This window comes from Uranotaenia lowii, chromosome 3 (genome assembly GCF_029784155.1).
Source record: "Uranotaenia lowii strain MFRU-FL chromosome 3, ASM2978415v1, whole genome shotgun sequence".
Taxonomy (NCBI): domain Eukaryota; kingdom Metazoa; phylum Arthropoda; class Insecta; order Diptera; family Culicidae; genus Uranotaenia; species Uranotaenia lowii.
This window is the reverse complement of record NC_073693.1, coordinates 37,661,133-37,682,063: the sequence shown is the minus strand read 5'-3', so window position 1 is coordinate 37,682,063 and position 20,931 is coordinate 37,661,133. Positions and strand designations below refer to the sequence as shown.

Genomic DNA, 20,931 nt, shown 5'->3' with positions numbered 1-20,931 from the left:
TTGATCAAAGCTACCCCGGTGATCAATGTTACCCCGTTTTACGGCACCTATCTTGTGATAAAATTCTTATGAAAAATTTTAATAGAAGTGGAGCTGAATCCATAAAATAAGGTAACACAGAAATAACTACTAGCTGGGTTGTGTTAGGGGCCGTTCACTAATTACGTCTGCACATAGGGGGGTGGGGGGGTTTCACATTTGCTTACGATCTCTTATTAGGGGGATAGAGGGGGGTTATCAAAAATCTTACGTAAGAAATGTGACATTGATAATTCTTCACAGCCATACGAAACCATGATACTCAGGTTTAATTTTTTTTTCTCACTACCTATCTGTTGGAATTTTTTGATGTTTTGTTATTTATCTTAGAATGTCTTTGAATTAATAAAAAAAAATGCTGGTTCTATATAATTTATAGAGAATCAATTAAAACCAACATACCACCAAAAAAACTAAATCCCATCATTATAAAGAGAGCCTAAATTTTCGCTTTTTATCATAACAATCTTTTTAATTGAGAAATTCATAGAAACAAAAAGGAAAGTAGCACATTGTAATACCACGATTTAAATCCAACATATTTCGAAAATGACTTCATCAAGAAAAATTCTTTAAAATCAATATGGGGCGCTTTAATTAATGAATTTCAAGACAGTTTTTTCAGTGACAGACGCTACCAACTCTAAATTTTACAAACGATTTACTATAAAATCATAAAACTTTATCGCTTACCACTGAAATAAGTCTGAGCTTTAAGGTTAGTTGACAACGTAATTTTCGTTAAACAATTTTGCACCAATTCTAGTTATATAGAATTTTTTTTTAAGATTTTGATGATTTTCAGGTAAAAAACATAACAATTTTTTATGGCACCTTGTGCTAACCTGATCTTTCACCTTTTTCAATCGAAATTTAGATTTATTAGATTGTGAAAATTATCGAAGAATATTGTTACCCCGAACATGCTATGTCTTAATCAATATTTTCTATAATCGTTTATGATATTTCATCTGTTGTTTTGTATAAATTGTGCTCTTCAAATGCAGTTATTGCAAAAATGACAAAAATGACAAAAATGACAAAAATGACAAAAATGACAAAAATGACAAAAAAGACAAAAATGACGGAAATGACAAAAATGACAAAAATGACAAAAATGACAAAAATGACAAAAATGACAAAAATGACAAAAATGACAAAAATGACAAAAATGACAAAAATGACAAAAATGACAAAAATGACAAAAATGACAAAAATGACAAAAATGACAAAAATGACAAAAATGACAAAAATGACAAAAATGACAAAAATGACAAAAATGACAAAAATGACAAAAATGACAAAAATGACAAAAATGACAAAAATGACAAAAATGACAAAAATGACAAAAATGACAAAAATGACAAAAATGACAAAAATGACAAAAATGACAAAAATGACAAAAATGACAAAAATGACAAAAATGACAAAAATGACAAAAATGACAAAAATGACAAAAATGACAAAAATGACAAAAATGACAAAAATGACAAAAATGACAAAAATGACAAAAATGACAAAAATGACAAAAATGACAAAAATGACAAAAATGACAAAAATGACAAAAATGACAAAAATGACAAAAATGACAAAAATGACAAAAATGACGGAAATGACAAAAATTACAAAAATTACAAAAATTACAAAAATGACAAAAATGACAAAAATGACAAAAATGACAAAAATGACAAAAATGACAAAAATGACAAAAATGACAAAAATGACAAAAATGACAAAAATGACAAAAATGACAAAAATGACAAAAATGACAAAAATGACAAAAATGACAAAAATGACAAAAATGACAAAAATGACAAAAATGACAAAAATGACAAAAATGACAAAAATGACAAAAATGACAAAAATGACAAAAATGACAAAAATGACAAAAATGACAAAAATGACAAAAATGACAAAAATGACAAAAATGACAAAAATGACAAAAATGACAAAAATGACAAAAATGACAAAAATGACAAAAATGACAAAAATGACAAAAATGACAAAAATGACAAAAATGACAAAAATGACAAAAATGACAAAAATGACAAAAATGACAAAAATGACAAAAATGACAAAAATGACGGAAATGACAAAAATGACAAAAATGACAAAAATGACAAAAATGACAAAAATGACAAAAATGACAAAAATGACAAAAATGACAAAAATGACAAAAATGACAAAAATGACAAAAATGACAAAAATGACAAAAATGACAAAAATGACAAAAATGACAAAAATGACAAAAATGACAAAAATGACAAAAATGACAAAAATGACAAAAATGACAAAAATGACAAAAATGACAAAAATGACAAAAATGACAAAAATGACAAAAATGACGGAAATGACAAAAATGACAAAAATGACAAAAATGACAAAAATGACAAAAATGACAAAAATGACAAAAATGACAAAAATGACAAAAATGACAAAAATGACAAAAATGACAAAAATGACAAAAATGACAAAAATGACAAAAATGACAAAAATGACAAAAATGACAAAAATGACAAAAATGACAAAAATGACAGAAATGACAAAAATGACAAAAATGACAAAAATGACAAAAATGACAAAAATGACAAAAATGACAAAAATGACAAAAATGACAAAAATGACAAAAATGACAAAAATGACAAAAATGACAACAATGACAAAAATTACAAAAATTACAAAAATTACAAAAATGACAAAAATGACAAAAATTACAAAAATTACAAAAATTACAAAAATTACAAAAATTACAAAAATGACAAATATGACAAAAATGACAAAAATGACAAAAATTACAAAAATTACAAAAATGACAATGATTACGAAAATTACAAAAATTACTCAAATTACAAAAATTACAAAAATTACAAAAATTACAAGAATTACAAAAATTACAAAAATTACAAAAATTACAAAAATTACAAAAATGACAAAAATAACAAAAATTACAAAAATTACAAAAATTACAATAATAACAAAAATTACAAAAATTACAAAAGTGACAAAATAAATAAAAATGACATAGTGACAAAAATGAACAAAATGATAAGACAATATTATCTTTTGTCATGTATGTCAATTAATTCATTTTTTTTGTTTTATAATTTTTTAAAATTTTGAAAATTATGTTTATTTTGTCAATGTTGATAATTTTAATAATAAACCAATGTTTCAGTGTTTTTATAAAGCCTGTCCCTTTTTATTTTGTTCAAATTTGCCCAAAAATATTTAATGTTTCTCCCGCTTTAAAACAGGGCGATTTTTATAATTAAAGGGTTTTTTTTGGTAAATTAAATATCTCCCTTTTTTTTGCTAAAGGGTGGCTTTACCAACCTTAAAACCATCAAGTTAGGTTGAGGCTCAAGATAATCTCTTAAATGCCATAAAATATAGTTCGCTTTTAAATAGTGTTGAAATTTAACTTAAAATGAAGTTTATTTTAAATAAAATAATTTTAACGAACTTATTTTTTTCCATGGAAGGGGTAGCAAAGCACAACGGGTCAGCTAGTATTGAAATTTAAAAAATAAAATTGTCAAAATTGTCAATAATAACTAAATTGTCAAAAATTACAAAATTAAAAGCTTAAAAAAATTGACAAAAATGCCAAAACAACAAAATAAAAATCATTGATAAATTTTTCCAAAATTGTCATTATTATCAAAATTTCAAAAACAGTTTGTTGATTCGCCCGGTTATTGAACTCTACGTTTTGCATCGTATTTTACTTTAGCGATTCTCATTTTACCCAATGATATTTTCAATACGCACGATTTCTTCTTTTCAGAGGTCAATCCGGACAAACGATAAATTATTAGAAACATATAGTTGGACGTCTTTTTTTGTTAAAATTGTATTCTTTATTTTTGAATTTTTGATTTATTTTGAATTTTTATTTTTTCATATAATTTCAGATTTACTGCGTTCGAAACTTTTTAATCTTGATTTGGTGATCATCGTTGATTTGATGAACACTATCATTTTTTACGATCCATCCACATATACATAATTAACAGATTGTATAAAAGGCTACAATTCACTGTCAAGTGTATTAAATCGGGTTTTTTTATTCTGTTTTTATGAGGTTTTTAACATGAGACTGTTAGGTGAAAAGGTTCAGAATACACTTCTAATAATTGAGATGTTTTTTTGTATTTCCCATTGATTTGAACATGTAATACTATAAAATTTTATTTTCCTTTTTAAACTCAATAAAGTTATGTAAAGTTGAATTTAGCAAAATAATAATCCGACTATTTTAAGATTTCACTATGTAGATTTACTTTTATTCACTTGGGCACTGGAAACATCTTGATTCTTCCTCAATTGAATAATAAAATAGAAAAAAGAACAGCAAAATATTTCAGAAAATATGGTTTGAACAATGATATTTACACTAGTCAAAGGAGTCCTCTGATCTTATCCTCTCCCCCCTCTTCCCAAATTTTATTGTATCCTCGGTCCTTAAGCTCCAAATTGATCTTTATCCTTTTTAACTTTTTCGAACCTATCTTTTGACAACTAGGATATGGCGGGCGCCATTATTGATGTTTAAAGAGAGAACATCAGTTTTGGGCATTGTGTATGCCCAATCACAGGCTTCATTCATATGATCTCTGTTATAAATTGATAGCCTCGGTCAATCAGGAGTAAAATTTCGACTTTAATGGTTCAAGTAGTCAAGCAAGCTAAGATAAACTGAAGATATCTGAATAACTTTGCCGAAACGTTTAATTCTAAAATTATATAAAATAATGGAATTTACGCAATTCTTTTTTTATTACCTCAATTAACTAAATTAAAAAAAAATCCTGGGTGTCAATCTTTATCAACTGAGCTATCCACAAAAATTTTCAAACATAGTCAGTTTTTTAAAACGAAAAGCACCATCTGACTCCGCCTGATTCATTGGAAAGACTCAAGTTTTCCTCCCGTAGTGCGTACGAATTTTCGTAAGCACCGAAAATTTGTCGCCGGCTGCTGGAAAACAATATGCGAGGCAAAGTTTTTTCGCTCATCCATCTTGTTTCAGCAAGTAGTATTTGCACGACTTGAAGTAGTTTACCCGGATTTATTGACTTTGCTGATAGCTTAAATCTTCGAAGACAAACAGCGGTGTGACGCTGTCACAGATTATGTTTGTTGAAGAGTGTTTTAAAGTGTTGGAAGAAAATATCTTTTTCCTTTTTTATGATTTCGGTTTAGCAGATCGTGTAAAAGTATTAGTCTGTTAAAAACATTTCCAAAACAAATATTTTCGCCTATTTTTCAAAGCTTTGAGAAAATGTGAGAAGTTTTATAGCTTTGCATTATAAGAATCGAAGCACATGTCTCGGTTCAGGCTTCAACTGTAATCAGCAACAAGCGTTGTGGTTAACCACATAATTGCCAGTTATAAATGCTTACATTAGGAGAAAACCCCAAACAACCCTATTACGAATGCTATCTTGCCGAGCAAGACACACCATGTACCAAACAATAAAGCCAGTTTGTAATTTGGTGGTAAACTGCGTTTTGAGAAACATGCGGGAAGCTTTATTTGTGTTTCTGATTTAACTTTTACAGAGGCAAACTCGGAATGCCTTCTTTGCCTCTGGTTGTTTCTTTTAACAAATTTTACATGAACTTGGACAAAGTTTTTTGAAAATTTAATATTTTGATTTAAATCGGAAGCAATTGCCAAAGCGAAAACTGGAAACAAAAATTTTTTTTATTTCAAAGGATCATTTGACTACATATGAAGTATAAGGAAGATGTGCTCAGATTGATTCCTGGGCGAATCCATCAAAATGATTCAAACAAGTTATAAATAGCCATTCAATAATCGAGAAACCCGAATGTTATAAATAGTAACCCATCAGTTTCTAATCAAATCAGTAATTTCAAACTCTCCCCGGAACCTATCACTAAATAGTTAAGGCGAAACGCAATCAGAATCGCCACACATGTTCATCAAACTGTTTGTCAAACTTCTCTGGTTCAACTCAACTAGCATCCGCATTGGGTGGTGTTGGGGTATCACTTTTTCATACGGTTCCCAAAATTCGCAAAATCACTTGCCAGGCGGTTGGCCGGCCATCCGGAACCGGAACTCGGTACGACGACGATGGCACATTGCTCTGGATGCAACTCAGCCAGCCATCATAATAATGTTGTCCTCCGATATTAGTTGTTTGCAGCTAGTTGGTCTCGCACCAACTGGGCACACATACAAGTGTACAAATTTGGATGGATCTCTTCAAATCCTGTTGAGCAACTTGTCCGGTAGTCGGCAACCACACCCGAATAGCCAAGCGGACAGATTCTGGTCCACCCCCACCATCATCCGTCTGGTTCGGTTCGGTGCAGAGCGATGTTCCGGACATTGCACAGTGGTGCAGAACGTCAATCTAGCTGTACGAAATTAATAGCGCCCAGTGATGAAGAGATAGACATTTGATGTCTTCAGCAACATTGTTCAGTTTTTCATGGAGTATATTCTAGTATAAAAATTTTTGCCGAGGGGTCCACCGATAACGAGATAAAAATGCTAACTTTTTTGTTTTTCAAATTAGGGCTTTGATGTCTTCGACAAAGTTGTTTATCTGTTCAAAATACATAAGTTTGTTGAATATGTCAAAGTCCTATCACATCACCCTCAGGAGTTACAGTCAAAGTAAAAAAAATCTCTTGAAAAAACCACCAATTTTAACAATTTAGTTCCATTATTTTTTTTTTGGAGTTTAAATGATTCGAAAATTCGAATTTGAACGTCTTTTAATAAAACAAAATATATAAAAGAAAACAGCAACACTTTATTGATGAATTAAATGTTTTCAACGTTTTTTCTATAAGTAAAATAGGTAATTTTTATATAAAAAGTGTGTTTTCAATCATTCAAATCTCTACTAGTTCCACCGATTTCCCCGCTAATTTCAAATGAAAATGGTTCCGCTTATCATCAAAAATAATCACAAAAAAGGGGTTGTTGCGAAAATGTGCACTTTTCGATGGAGGAGCCTTCCAAAATTGCCAATAAAATACACTAAATGCTTTCTATAGAGCTTCAGCAACTTTTAAACCCATCATAATGTATGAGACAATTGTAGATCGTAGCTTGTTACAACTTTGTTTCAAAAACAGCGAGCCATTTTATTCAATCTACAACGTGCCAGGTTCAAAAAACTGTTTTCTCAAGAGATTTTTTTTACTTTGACTGTAACTCCTTAGGGTGATGTGATAGGACTTTGACATATTCAACAAACTTATGTATTTTGAACAGATAAACAACTTTGTGGAAGACATCAAAGAACTTATTTGAAAAACAAAAAAGTTAGCATTTTTATCTCGTTATCGGTGGACCCCTCGACAAAAATTTTTATACTAGAATATGCTCCATGTAAAATTGAACAATGTTGCTGAAGACATCAAATGTCTATCTCTCCATCCCTGGGCGCTATTAATTTCGTACAGCTAGATTGATGTTCTGCACCACTGTGCATTGATTGGTATAACTATATATTGTCATTAGGGTGTGTCAAATTAACAACATTTTCCGGTTAACGAAGCACCTCCTGAGGCCTAAAAATGTCTGTTTTTGGCAAAAATGAACGTGATATTGTTTTCAGATTTGATGTTTTATATATAATTTTTGCAAAATTATAGTCGGTTTGTACAAAGGAGCGCACCTATGTATGTTTGTCTGTCAGCTCCCTATAGACTCGGAAACTGCTAAAACGATTTTTGTAAAACTTGGCATGTGGAGGTAGAGGAGGCCGGAAAAGGTTCCCTTACAATTTTGTGCATAACTGGAGAACAAATCGAACAAATATAACCAAATTTGGCATGGGAGAATATTTGGGTACCAGAATGGTTTTTATGGTTATTTGAGACTCCTCCCTTTTTCCAATTGGGAAAAGGAAGGAAAGACCTCCATACAGTTTTTTATATAGAAAAAGAAATAATCGAGCAAATGGAACCAAATTTAGCATGCAAGTGTGTTTGGGTACGATAAATGATCTATGAATCTTCAGCACCCCTTCCTCCTTCCAGTGAAGGAGTTTGAAAAAGGGTGCCTGCGCAATTTTTAACATAGCTTGAACACCATTTAAGCAAATGGAACCAAATAAGGCAGAGTAGGTTTATGTGAATGAGAAATATTATAATGGGGCTCTCAAACAATTTTTATTGCATAACTCAAGAACTTTTGGAGCTAATTGAACCAAATTTAGCTTGGAAGGGTATTTGAGTGCGACACTGGTTTCTTTCAATATTTGGTACCACTCCCTTCCTCTATCGAAGAGAAAGGAAAGGGAAAGAGGCTCCTTTACATTTTTTTTGCGTATCTTGAGAACTTATCAAGCAAATGAAATCAAATGTGGCATGGAAGAGCATGTGGTACAAGTCATGGCCGTAGGAACCGGAGGGGGGGGGGGGGGGTTTGGGGGTTAAACACCCCTCCCCCCCATGAGGATCAAAAACAGCAAGCGAGGTATTCTACTCTACCCTCAAAATTTTAAATTTAGACCCAAATTATGATAATCACTCTAATCAAGAGTATCTAGAATAAAAACTAATGCCAAAATCTCAAAAACCCATCCTAAGTCCAAAATTCCGCTTCACTTTTTTAAAATTTTCACACTTGTTCATCGAAATTCTGGTCGGAATATTCAGTTTTATATTAAATTTAACTCATTTCAAAGGCTCTGATTCCACAATTCCCATAACCAAAATTGTATTTCAACTTCCGTATTGCGGATTCTGTATCTAGTTAAAGATTCTTGATTTTCAGTGCGAATAAACATAAGAAAGTTAAAAATGAAAAGCTGCTTCGGAATCCTGGTTCAAATTTGGTTTTGCATTTCATATCAAATTTGAATCATGTTTTTCGAGATCATTTACATTAGCATTATTTTGGTTATAGTTTTCCGAATATTTGAAAAATAAATAAATTTTGTTTTATATTCGATTTCGAAGTTCTTAAGGGGGGGGTAGGGTCTAACACTTTCAAAAAATCGATTTTTTTTATTTTTTTATTTTCTTATTGTAAAACATTTCAAGAATGTTGTGTCAAATTTTCAAGTCAATTGAAGCAAAACTGTAGAAGTTATAGGCCTTTATCTCCTCCTATCTAATACTGCAAGAAAGCAAGAGCAGAAACTTCAAACGCGTTTTTCTCGAAAGCACATTTTTAAAGTCCGTGGACATCGTCATTTGAAAACTACTTATCCGATTCTTTTCAAATTTGGAACATATATTCTACATATAAAATACCAGACCCCAACGTTTTTCTTTTTTAATTTTTTTACTTTGGGGAGATTTTAGAGGTGAAAAATGGCGGATTTTTAAGTGAAAAGTCGTAGTTTTTACTTCAAACAGCCACAAAAATTTCATAAAAATATTTTTAAGTTAAATAAAAACGTTGGGGTCCAGAAAAACATCTATTAAAAATATTTTGCTCTGATTTTTTGACTTCAGATGATTCTGTGCTGAGATACAGTGTCCACCGCAAATCCTGTTTTCTAAAAGGCATTCTCGAAAATGCTCCGTCACCGGCTCATTTTTCAATATTTTTCTACGAAAAAAATACTAAATGTTCTTTTAACAATGCTTTGTATAATGCAAATAATTTGAATACATTTGTTTGAACGATAGCTCTAGAAAAAAATCGTGAAAATGGTGTTTTTTTATACCCGTTAGACCCTACCCCCCCCTTAAACCTAATTCTAACCATGAATTCAAAAAATTAAAGCTTCAAAATTTCAATCCAATATTGAAAGCTCAGATTCAGATTTTTGTTAATTCATGTTTTAATTTTGGTTCACAATACACATTAAAAATTAATAATTTCAATAGTAAAGTTTGATTAAAACTAAACTACAGAATTAAAAAAATAAATTCATGACTGAGGGCTCTAAAACTTGGCTCAAAAAATTCTGATCTAGAATAAGATTCGGAAATCGTATTTTTTGTACATTTCAGAAATCGTTTGTTAATTTGGATACAGATTCAAAGCGCAAATTTTGAATTTAGGTTTTTTTTTTATTAATTAACTAAAGTCTTACATCTAATTTACATTGCTCACCTGTCATCTGTGCTACAATTCCTAACATTTCTTCCTACTCAAAATTCAATCTAGTGCCGAACTCTTTTTCGAAAATCTTTCGATTTTCCCATCGCAAATCGCGTATTTCTTTTTTTAAAACAAATATACTTGCATTCGGAAAATGCCCCAGACAATGTGAAATCCCTCGAACACACCACCACAAAATCGCTTTTTCATCTTTATTTTTATCATCTATGTCTACCAGCAAAATATCTTCCATGTTACTGATTTTTTTGTTACATTTTTTATACACAACTTCTTTAATCCAATCAATCACTTCTTTTGAATTTGTACATTCTGATATCCTGTGGTAATTGCTATCCGGCATTGAGCAGATATCACAATTACTAAGGTTCAGAATTCAGATTTGGAATGCAGATTCAAAATTCAGAAAAAGGTTTAGCTTATTAGTAAATTTTACAATCAACAGGAATTCAAGAGATCGTAAACTTAACACATTGCGGACCAAATACGAGATATCTGGTTTTTTTGCTTGCTTCGAAGTACAACTCGAATAGACTGAATTTTTTTTTTTTTGTTTCGATTATAGTCGTTTTACCATCATTATGGCATTCGCGACTTTATCAACGTTGCAGTTGGCGGATCGTTATTGAAAAACTATCCGGTACAACTGCGTTCGATGTTTACTCTTGGGCTTGAACTCGCGGACATCGGCTCAGGAGGCAACAGACTTGCCAACTGAGCTATATCACAAGCCCAGGAATAGACTGAATTGAAGTGTTAAACTTTATCGACAAAATTAAACACAACATTAGCCGCAACTTAATAATGCTAAATTTGTGAAACTTAGTCCAGGGTTTTCTGATTTATACAACGCCGAATTTCGAGGTTTCTCGTCATAGATTTCTTCGTGGTCCTTAATGTGTTAGGATTGCTTGTCAATTCAATTTCCAGATTTAGATATTTTAAACAAAATTAGGATGTAAACATAACTCAGCTGAAAATCACAAATAAGTGGAAGAATTAGAGTTTTTTTTTTATTTGTCCGAAACCACAAATTTCATTTTAAAAAAAAATCCACAAATTTCTTTTAGGGAATTGATTCTTTATGAAAAATATTTGCTGTTAAAATACATCTTCAGCTAAATAATCTGCTCAAAATTCTATATTTTCCCAGTGTATTGTTTAACATTATTAACACATTAAGGACCCCAAAATTCGGCCTTTTATGTTTCAGAAACAAATAGACAACATTTTGCTAACTTTATCTAGATATTTGAGTAACGAGAAGTGGTGTTCAATTTTGCGAAATGAGGTTTAATTATTAGATTGATAACATTTGAATTATGCTTTTTAATGGAGCATAAATACTAGCGGCGAACGAAAATATGAGATATCTCGTATTTCGCCCACAATGTGTTAATATTGCAGTTTTTTTAAGCCAAATTTCATACAAAAAACATTCATTTGGTCCAAATTTGCAACACGAAAATTTGATCCGAAAGTTTATTTTCATCAACGGTTAAATTCTTTTAATTTGCAAAATAGTTTAGAAGATTGTTTGATTTGAATATAGAATAAGTGTTTTTTATGAAATGGTCGACTCTCCTAAAAAAACTTATTTTATGCCAAAATCAACTAAGTTTGATCTACCAGACACTTGAACCAATTCAAAGATTTAAACCATCGATGAAAGTGAATTAAACACATCTTTTAGGTTTAGGACCAATTTTCCAAACTTACGATTTAAAACAAAAACTTTTAATGTTAAAGTTAAAAATGAATAATCATGTAGTTGCAAAATACTATAGATATTTATTTTATGTAGATAACATTTCAGAGAAAACTTTAAAGAGCTTGTGTTCCTCTAAAAGGTTCCTACTAAAAAAAAGAAAGATTGAATTTAAGTAGAACGTTGCTTACATTACATATCCCTCAAATCAGAACACTGTTACTCTCATAAAAATGTATAAAATTCTTCTTCAGGAATTTGTAGGGTGAATCACGAAACAGGATGAAAATTCCAGAAAAAAATCTTTGGGACTCCATAGTTTTGTAACATTTTAAATAGCCTGGATTTTTGCCAAGCAATGATATCACTACTGAATTAGATTACCAATGCACCGATATAACAAAAAATGGTTATTTAAAAACAATCGATAAAATGCATTTACTTTTTATAAACTTGACGGAGCTAATGAAGTTGTAGTTAAAAATTTAATGTACATAAATGAGTTGGAAAAAATGCAAACACAATATCGACAGCTTAAAACATTCCAGTTTTACAAATAATATTAATAATAGCTCCATAATCTTCCTTCTTCTCTACAAACTAAATACGAAACAACTCAAATATTTGGGCCAAAACAGAGAATTTTAGGACTTTTAGTTTTATTACATACTTTACCATGAGTAGATGCATGAAAAATGTTCATCATTTGGGGCAACGATAACACTCGTTTACTACATTTAGAACTCAGTAAGCATCACTTTAAATGTGAAATCGGGCTCTGAATCCGAATAAGAAATTCAAAAAAATCTCAGCAGAACAGTTTTTGGGTTACGCTTTATATATTGAATTATGAAAAAATGAAAAAAAGTACCTGTACTTATATTCCAATATCTCGGACTGCCTAGCATACATTTTAAAATTCTTTTTTGCATATTAAAGGTGAGGGATTTTGCTATCGATTATATAAACTGCATTTTTGGCGTATGATTAACAGTATTGTTGATATAAGTGAAGGTGTGATAGGAAGAATAATAAAAAAAAATGCATTTTTAGGAAGAATTTTGTTTTATCGACTCGATGGTATCATTGAAAAATCTGATTTTTATGGATCATAAATTGTAATTCACAACAAATATTTTAAGTGGTTAATCTTTAAAATCGGTTGAATATTGAAGAAGTTTTGGTTACTTTACTAAAACAATAATATTTGCATTTTTGAATAGTTTAACGAACCGCAGTGTACTTATCTTAATATAGGAAGAACTAAACATGATAAATCTCACTTAGATCTGACCATAGGGAGGAGTTCCTTGAGTCCCAAATGTGGATTGTAAAGTATTTTGCTCGAAAGAAGCAAAAAGTGCTGGGTTTTCATTAATAACTTTTTTTCTTCATTGGTTGATTGCGTTTTGCAAACATTTTTCATAAATCCCTAATTGAGACAAATATTTCAACCGAAGACTGCAATACGATTGTACTTGAAACAAAAAAGTTATTGCAGCTCAAAGATTGTATTTTGGCCGCAAATTGTCATCTAAAACGCAATGCGTAAAATGTACTCATTGCGTGTTAGACGACTCATTACAAAATACAATCTTTTAGCCGCAATAACATCAAAACCCCTATAAATTCGACCTTCCTCACAATTAACCGGAACAGAATGTTGATATTAAACAAGCCACACTGATTTCTGAATCATAATGACTTCATCACCAATATAAACCAAAATGGCAGCATACAGTATGAAATAATGGTCATTTACTACCAGCTGATTTCGATTGAATTTTCCATTTTTTTTAAACATGCATTTCCAGCACAAAAAAAACGAATTTCATACATCTTTTAAGTGCTGGAAAATTAGATTTGTAATTATGACTAGGAAAAGAAATACTTAGCTTGTGTTCTCTGGAGGAAAAAAAATCCTCGTTTGATCTTCAGCTAAAGATGTTAACATATCTATATCATAATTTGGTTGTTTAAAGTTTTGTCAACAAACTCTACAGTGAATTTAAGTCTAAATTTTTTAAAATTTTTTACAAGTAAACGATTTCTTTATACACATAACCTCAAAAATATGTTCTAGAACCCCTGACGAATGTTTTTTTGTTAATGGTGCGTTGGATATAAAAAAAATCTCCTTTGATGGGGCACATTTTCAAAGACGCCACTTTTTTTCCTTTTGAAAGATTTGAATTAACGTCAGAGAACCTAAAAAAAATTATTGGTAGAGTTCTTTTTTTAACTCATTTTAAATCACATTTTAAATCTTATTTATAAAATCAGAAAAAAAAAAAGTAATACATTGACTTGGATAAAAAGGAAATTTTTAGACCCCAGACTTTATGAAATTCTAAAAAAAAGTTGCATTTAGACACACCCTTATGGCTATACGCAGCTCTTTCCCATTGAAAACGCATCAATCTGCAACATCCCCTCCCAATCGATTCGCTCGATTCCATCGGCTCGTGTTGTTGACTCATGTTTTGGGACCAATTCGAGCACTCCCTAGTTTTCACTCGGTTCTGAAGCTTCTCCTAGGAATCAGAATCTGAATTTCTGGTAGTCCGCAGTTGCTTGAAACGGGAACAAAAACGATACGATTGCTGAAGTGATTAATTTTGAGATGAGGTTGTTGTTGGGTCGAAAGTTTTGGTCGATCTTCGGTTGAAAGCTTTCCAACATTGCTGCTACAGATTATGCCGAATTCGTCATAGAAGCAAGAGTTGCAGTTTTGATTGGTGTTTGTCCGATTGAGATATCGGGGATAAATGAATTCTGAGCCAGTGGATTTGTGTTTTATTAAACTGGGGTGATTCCTGAAGATTTGCTTCGAATTTGAATTTGATTGCTTTAATTTCCATTAACACTGTTTGAGCTTGTTTGTAATTCAAAAAAAATTACCATACACGAGAAGGAATTCTGAATTTTTCTCCGTGAAAGTTAAATCAGAAATGGAAATAAATCTGCCCGCATTTTTCTCTACACGTGGTTTATCACCAAATTACAAGGTGGTTAACACACAGGGGAACATACTTGACTCTTGACTCTTGACTCTTGGCTCTTGACTCTTGACTCTTGACTCTTGACTCTTGACTCTTGACTCTTGACTCTTGACTCTTGACTCTTGACTCTTGACTCTTGACTCTTGACTCTTGACTCTTGACTTTTGACTCTTGACTCTTGACTCTTGTCTCTTGACTCTTGACTCTTAACTCTTGACTCTTGACTCTTGACTCTTGACTCTTGACTCTTGACTCTTGACTCTTGACTCTTGACTCTTGACTCTTGACTCTTGACTCTTGACTCTTGACTCTTGACTCTTGACTCTTGACTCTTGACTCTTGACTCTTGACTCTTGACTCTTGACTCTTGACTTTTTACTCCTGACTCTTGACTCTTGACTCTTGACTCTTGACTCTTGACTCTTGACTCTTGACTCTTGATTCTTGACTCTTGACTCTTGATTCTTGATTCTTGACTCTTGCCGACTGTCGACTTCTGACACTGGATTCTTTGTTCAAAATTTTTGGCTACTGATTTTATCGATGTTACTCTCTGGAGCCACATTATTTTTTGTTTTCTACTTAAACTGTGTGTTTACCGTACTTGTTAAATTAAATAAAGAAGTTATTTTCACTCTTTGTATCGTTCTATATTAGTAGAAAGTCTCATCAAAGAGATATAAATCGCAATCGTGTACTCGCAAGTGTAGTTATCAGGTTCAATCTCAAGCTTATGAGTCTATTGGCCAAGAGAGTCAATTATTTCACTGTCCATTTAATGCCCATAATTCGGTCATCATTTCAGCTATCCACAGGAGAGCGAGAAAATCTACCAAATTGAATATCAGTATTCAATTGCCGACCTCAACCATTTGCCAGTTGGATGACGATTGGCGATACAAAGTAGGGAGATACGACAACGATCTCACCCCGCCTCAGTTCAGTATACAGTTTTTTTTCTATGCTTCAGGATTCTTAGACGATTTCGAAGTTTTCCGCTCACGTGAAGGTTCTATTTCACGAAATGTCTAGCAACACCTTGCCTCTTTCAGTTTTGCGCGGGGAAGATGAGCTCCGAGAAAGCTATTCGTGGCACGTGTACAGTACAACTGCTCCAGATAACTCTACCATAAACCGATTACTTTGTAGCACCCATCACATATCAGTGATAGGAGAGCGCCTGCAATCGAACGTGTCAAATTTTTATACTTATTTATTAAAAAATGTTCACCATACTTCAAAAAAATCAAAAAAGGATTTAAATATAAAAACCCGATTTAATACACTTAACAGTGGATTGGAGCCTTTCTAACAGAGTTTAAATTATATTTGGAAATATATAAAATAATATAGAATATACATGATAGATTCCTTCCCTCTGAATCATATAAGTATGATTTCAGATATTCAAACACGAAAAATTCCAATCTCAATATAAAAAAATGATGCCTGATACGTTTTTTTGGGGAAAAGCGAACTGGTATGTAAGGAGCTCATTTTATGTATGGAAAGAATGGTATTTAAACAGTAGAATTTCCAAGATTTATAACACGCTGAAATGGTGCCGTGGTAGCAACCAGAACTTTCACGTTGCTGGTCACGGTTCGAATCTTACTGTTTTTTTATGCTTTTTTTTTACTGAATAAGTAAAACCAACTACAATATTGATGGATAGCCGTGACGCGTGCCCTAGCATGATACCTTTTTTAGAGCTCAACCATGCATAGAGGAAAAATTCCCACAAAAGGAGGGGAAAGTAATATGACTATTAAATGATTAATCTCATTCTGTAAACTAAATCTGAAATCTTATTCTGATTCTAAAGTTTGAATTTTGAGTTACAACACTTAGTCTAATATTTGAATATAAGTTCCAATTTCAAATTCCAGGTTGATCTTTAATCCAAATTCTTAATCAGAATTCTAAATCTGAATTCTCAATCTGAATTCTGAATCTGAACTCTGAATTTGAATTCTAAATCTGTATTCTGAATCTGAATTCTGAATCTGAATTCTGAATCTGAATTCTGAATCTGAATTCTGAATCTGAATTCTGAATCTGAGTTCTGAATCTGAATTCTGAATCTGAATTCTGAATCTGAATTCTGAATTCTGAATCTGAATTCTGAATCTTAATTCTGAATCTGAATTCTGAATCTGAATTCTGAATCTGAATTCTGAATCTGAATTCTGAATCTGAATTCTGAATCTGAATTCTGAATCTAAATTCTGAATCTGAATTCTGAATCTGAATTCTGAATCTGAATTCTGAATCTGAATTCTGAATCTGAATTCTGAATCTGAATTCTGAATCTGAATTCTGAATCTGAATTCTGAATCTGAATTCTGAATCTGAATTCTGAATCGGAATTCTGAATCTGAATTCTGAATCTGAATTCTGAATATGAATTCTGAATCTGAATTCTGGATCTGAATTCTGAATCTGAATTCTGAATCTGAATTCTGAATCTGAATTCTGAATCTGAATTCTGAATCTGAATTCTGAATCTGAATTCTGAATCTGAATTCTGAATCTGAATTCTGAATCTGAATTCTGAATCTGAATTCTGAATCTGAATTCTGAATCTGAATTCTGAATCTGAATTCTGAATCTGAATTCTGAATCTGAATTCTTAATCTTGTAAATCTCATTTTGATTGTTTTGCATCACACGGTTTTCAACATTGAAATTTCTTTCATCCAAATTTTTTTTTATGATTTCGGATTTTACAACTTTTAATAGTATGGTTTTACCCCTAAAAGTATGCAGCAAACTTAATTTCAGAAAAATTGTGAAAAAAAGTTTTCACAAAACAAAATCGTGTTTTCATGCGTAATGATCTTTAAGTCATCGCAAATTTATCAAAAACTGTGCAAATTGGTATTCTTGGAGAAACAATTCCAGAATTGAAAATTGATAAAGTGAGGAGAAATTTTACGGATGATGAAAAGAGCGAAAGAACATTTTTGCAAGGAAAATTTATTAACGTACACCATACTTTACCTCGCAACATCCAGCTTCATCAATTTTTAATTCTGATATTCTTTCTCCATGAATCTAAATTTTTCACCGATATGCCGAAAATAAATTTACAAAAATTCTGAATCTGAATTCTGAATCTGAATTCTGATTCTGAATTCTGAATCTGAATTCTGAATCTGAATTCTGAATCTGAATTCTGATTCTGAATTCTGAATCTGAATTCTGAATCTGAATTCTGAATCTGAATTCTGAATCTGAATTCTGAATCTGAATTCTGAATCTGAATTCTGAATCTGAATTCTGAATCTGAATTCTGAATCTGAATTCTGAATCTGAATTCTGAATCTGAATTCTGAATCTGAATTCTGAATCTGAATTCTGAATCTGAATTCTGAATCTGAATTCTGAATCTGAATTCTGAATCTGAATCTGAATTCTGAATCTGAATTCTGAATCTGAATTCTGAATCTGAATTCTGAATCTGAATTCTGAATCTGAATTCTGAATCTGAATTCTGAATCTGAATTCTGAATCTGAATTCTGAATCTGAATTCTGAATCTGAATTCTGAATCTGAATTCTGAATCTGAATTCTGAATCTGAATTCTGAATCTGAATTCTGAATCTGAATTCTGAATCTGAATTCTGAATCTGAATTCTGAATCTGAATTCTGAATCTGAATTCTGAATCTGAATTCTGAATCTGAATTCTGAATCTGAATTCTGAATCTGAATTCTGAATCTGAATTCTGAATCTGAATTCTGAATCTGAATTCTGAATCTGAATTCTGAATCTGAATTCTGAATCTGAATTCTGAATCTGAATTCTTAATCTGAATTCTGAATCTGAATTCTGAATCTAAATTCTGAATCTGAATATGAGTTCTGAATCTGAATTTTGAATTCTGAATTTTGAATCCTGAATTCTGATTCCTAAACCTGTATCCTGAATTTGAAAACTGAATCTGAATTCTGCATCTGAAATTGAATCTAAATTATGTATGAGTATGTAGAAATGAAAAAAAAAACATAAATTCATTCTTCAACACGAGTAAAAAAAACGAGGGTCATAAGATCTTCATATAAATTCCCCCCCAACGCAGTTTCCTGTACGGCTCTGCATTTTGTTGACACCCGGCATGGCTTTAGACACTATAATTTCATAAATGAAATTATAATGTCTATAGGCATGGCGGACTCTGAAGGAAACGCCCATCCGCCATTTGCTGCATTGAAAAGCAAGAAGTGTAAGATATAAACACTGTTGCCGTATTTGCCCCAGCAGACTGAGAAACTGCCCAGACCACGGTGCGTCTTAGTAATGCCTTTTACCTATTTGAGTTTGAGCCGCTTTCAATCAAGCGTGCCGATGGTTTATTGGATAGCGCTTGCAACTTGGGATCTGAAGGGTTTTGGTTCAATTCTCGAGTTAATAAAAATATTATTTTTTTATTTTGATTATCTTCAATTTATAAATGATTGCTGGTGCTGCTGCTTCGAGGCGCCACTAGCAACTTTTTTTTATGCCATAATAAGTATGATATGTATTTGGTAAAGAAAACGGTTTCAACTATTTTGTTTTTTTCCCGTTTTTGAAAGGGTTGTGTAGAAAAAAAAATGCATTCTTTTGAGACTAAAATCATTTTAATTGTGCAGCCCAGTTTCGCAAAAACGTTCTAGACATTTTTAAAATGGCACATACAAATCCACGGACATCAACAGAACTCGTCGAGCTGAGTCGATAGGTACCTATAAAGGTATGTCTAAGACCCATAATTAATGATCTCTCAAATCGACCGATAACCAAACCTTTCTGTTAGAAAGGCAAAAAACACTAAATTGATAATTACGGCTAAAGCGTAGAAGGTTGATTCGTAAAATCAGAAAATAACAAATTTGGTCTCAAAAATTTCAACACGTACTACAAAAATACAATGCTATCACCATCTCACTCGCTGCCAGGATATCCAAAAAAACCAACAGAAAAAAGCTAACCTGTCCGTCTGGAAATGGCGACACCTGTTTCGCAATTCGGTCACGTTCAACTGCTTTTAGATTAACTTTATCGAAATCTTCGGAAGCCAGTCTCGAATGTTGTTCTTTTCTTTTCCCATGGCAGCTTGTTTTTCTATCGATCTGATTATGGAGCAACAGAAGAAAAAGAAAACAGTCGAAAGGAAATCTATCTTTTGGCAAGTCTCGCTTCCGAAAAGTTTCCCTCTTGATCGGTCAAATCTTAAGAGAACATCGCCTCTGGTGCAACAAAATACAAATAAATCAATTTATAATACCATCATCGATTGGCCAAACAAGCAGCAGAACAGCAAGAAGTGAAAAGCCTGTTGTCAGCTGGCTGCCTCGAGAGTCGAAGAATCTTTCGCCCGTGTTCGATTTTCGAAAAGCAGTCCTTGTCTGCTTCCGGTGTGTCGAAAGTCGAGCGATAATCTGGCCGGACGATACAGATTTATTGCTCCCGCTTGGGGAGGGAAACATCAAGGCAACCTTAAATAGGTTTCTCCTCGACAGAGATTTTCACATCGCAAATCGGGAGCCGCAACAACTGAAGCCCGGATGTAGTCAATCGAAAATCGAGGATAACGAGAATCTGATCAGCTTGATGGGCCTTTGAAATATTTGGAAATTCTCCTTTGACCTCAGGCGTAAATACTGTTTAGATTTTTTGAACTATTAAATAAAACTTAAACTTTTTCAGATAATTTGAGATTGAAATAGTGGCTCTAGAGAGTTTAATGAAAAAGTTAAGAGTCAAGAATAAAGAGTGAAGAGTTATGAGTGGCTCCAGAGAGTTCAAGAAAAAAAGAATCAAGAATAAAAAATCAGTAGTCGTAAAAGGTGAAGAGTCAAGAGTCAAGAGTCAAAATTCAAGAGTCAAGAGTCAAGAGTCAAGATTCAAGAGTCAAGAATCAAGAGTCAAGAGTCAAGAGCCAAGAGTCAAGAGTCAAGAGTCAAGAGTCAAGAGTCAAGAGTCAAGAGCTAAGAGTCAAGAGTCAAGAATCAAGAGTCAAGAGTCAAAGAGGATTTGAAAAGGTGGCTCCAGAGACTTGATAAATTTCACAATACATACTATGCATATGTTATACTGATTCAAAACCTTCTCGTATAAAAATTTCA

General features: G+C 32.0%; 1 protein-coding gene across 5 annotated transcripts in view; it reads left to right on the top strand.

The window, feature by feature from the left end:
- Nucleotides 1-20,931, top strand: part of LOC129758775 (axotactin) — a 236,653-nt gene that overhangs the window by 81,430 nt on the left and 134,292 nt on the right. The gene's annotated exons all lie outside the window — the stretch shown is intronic.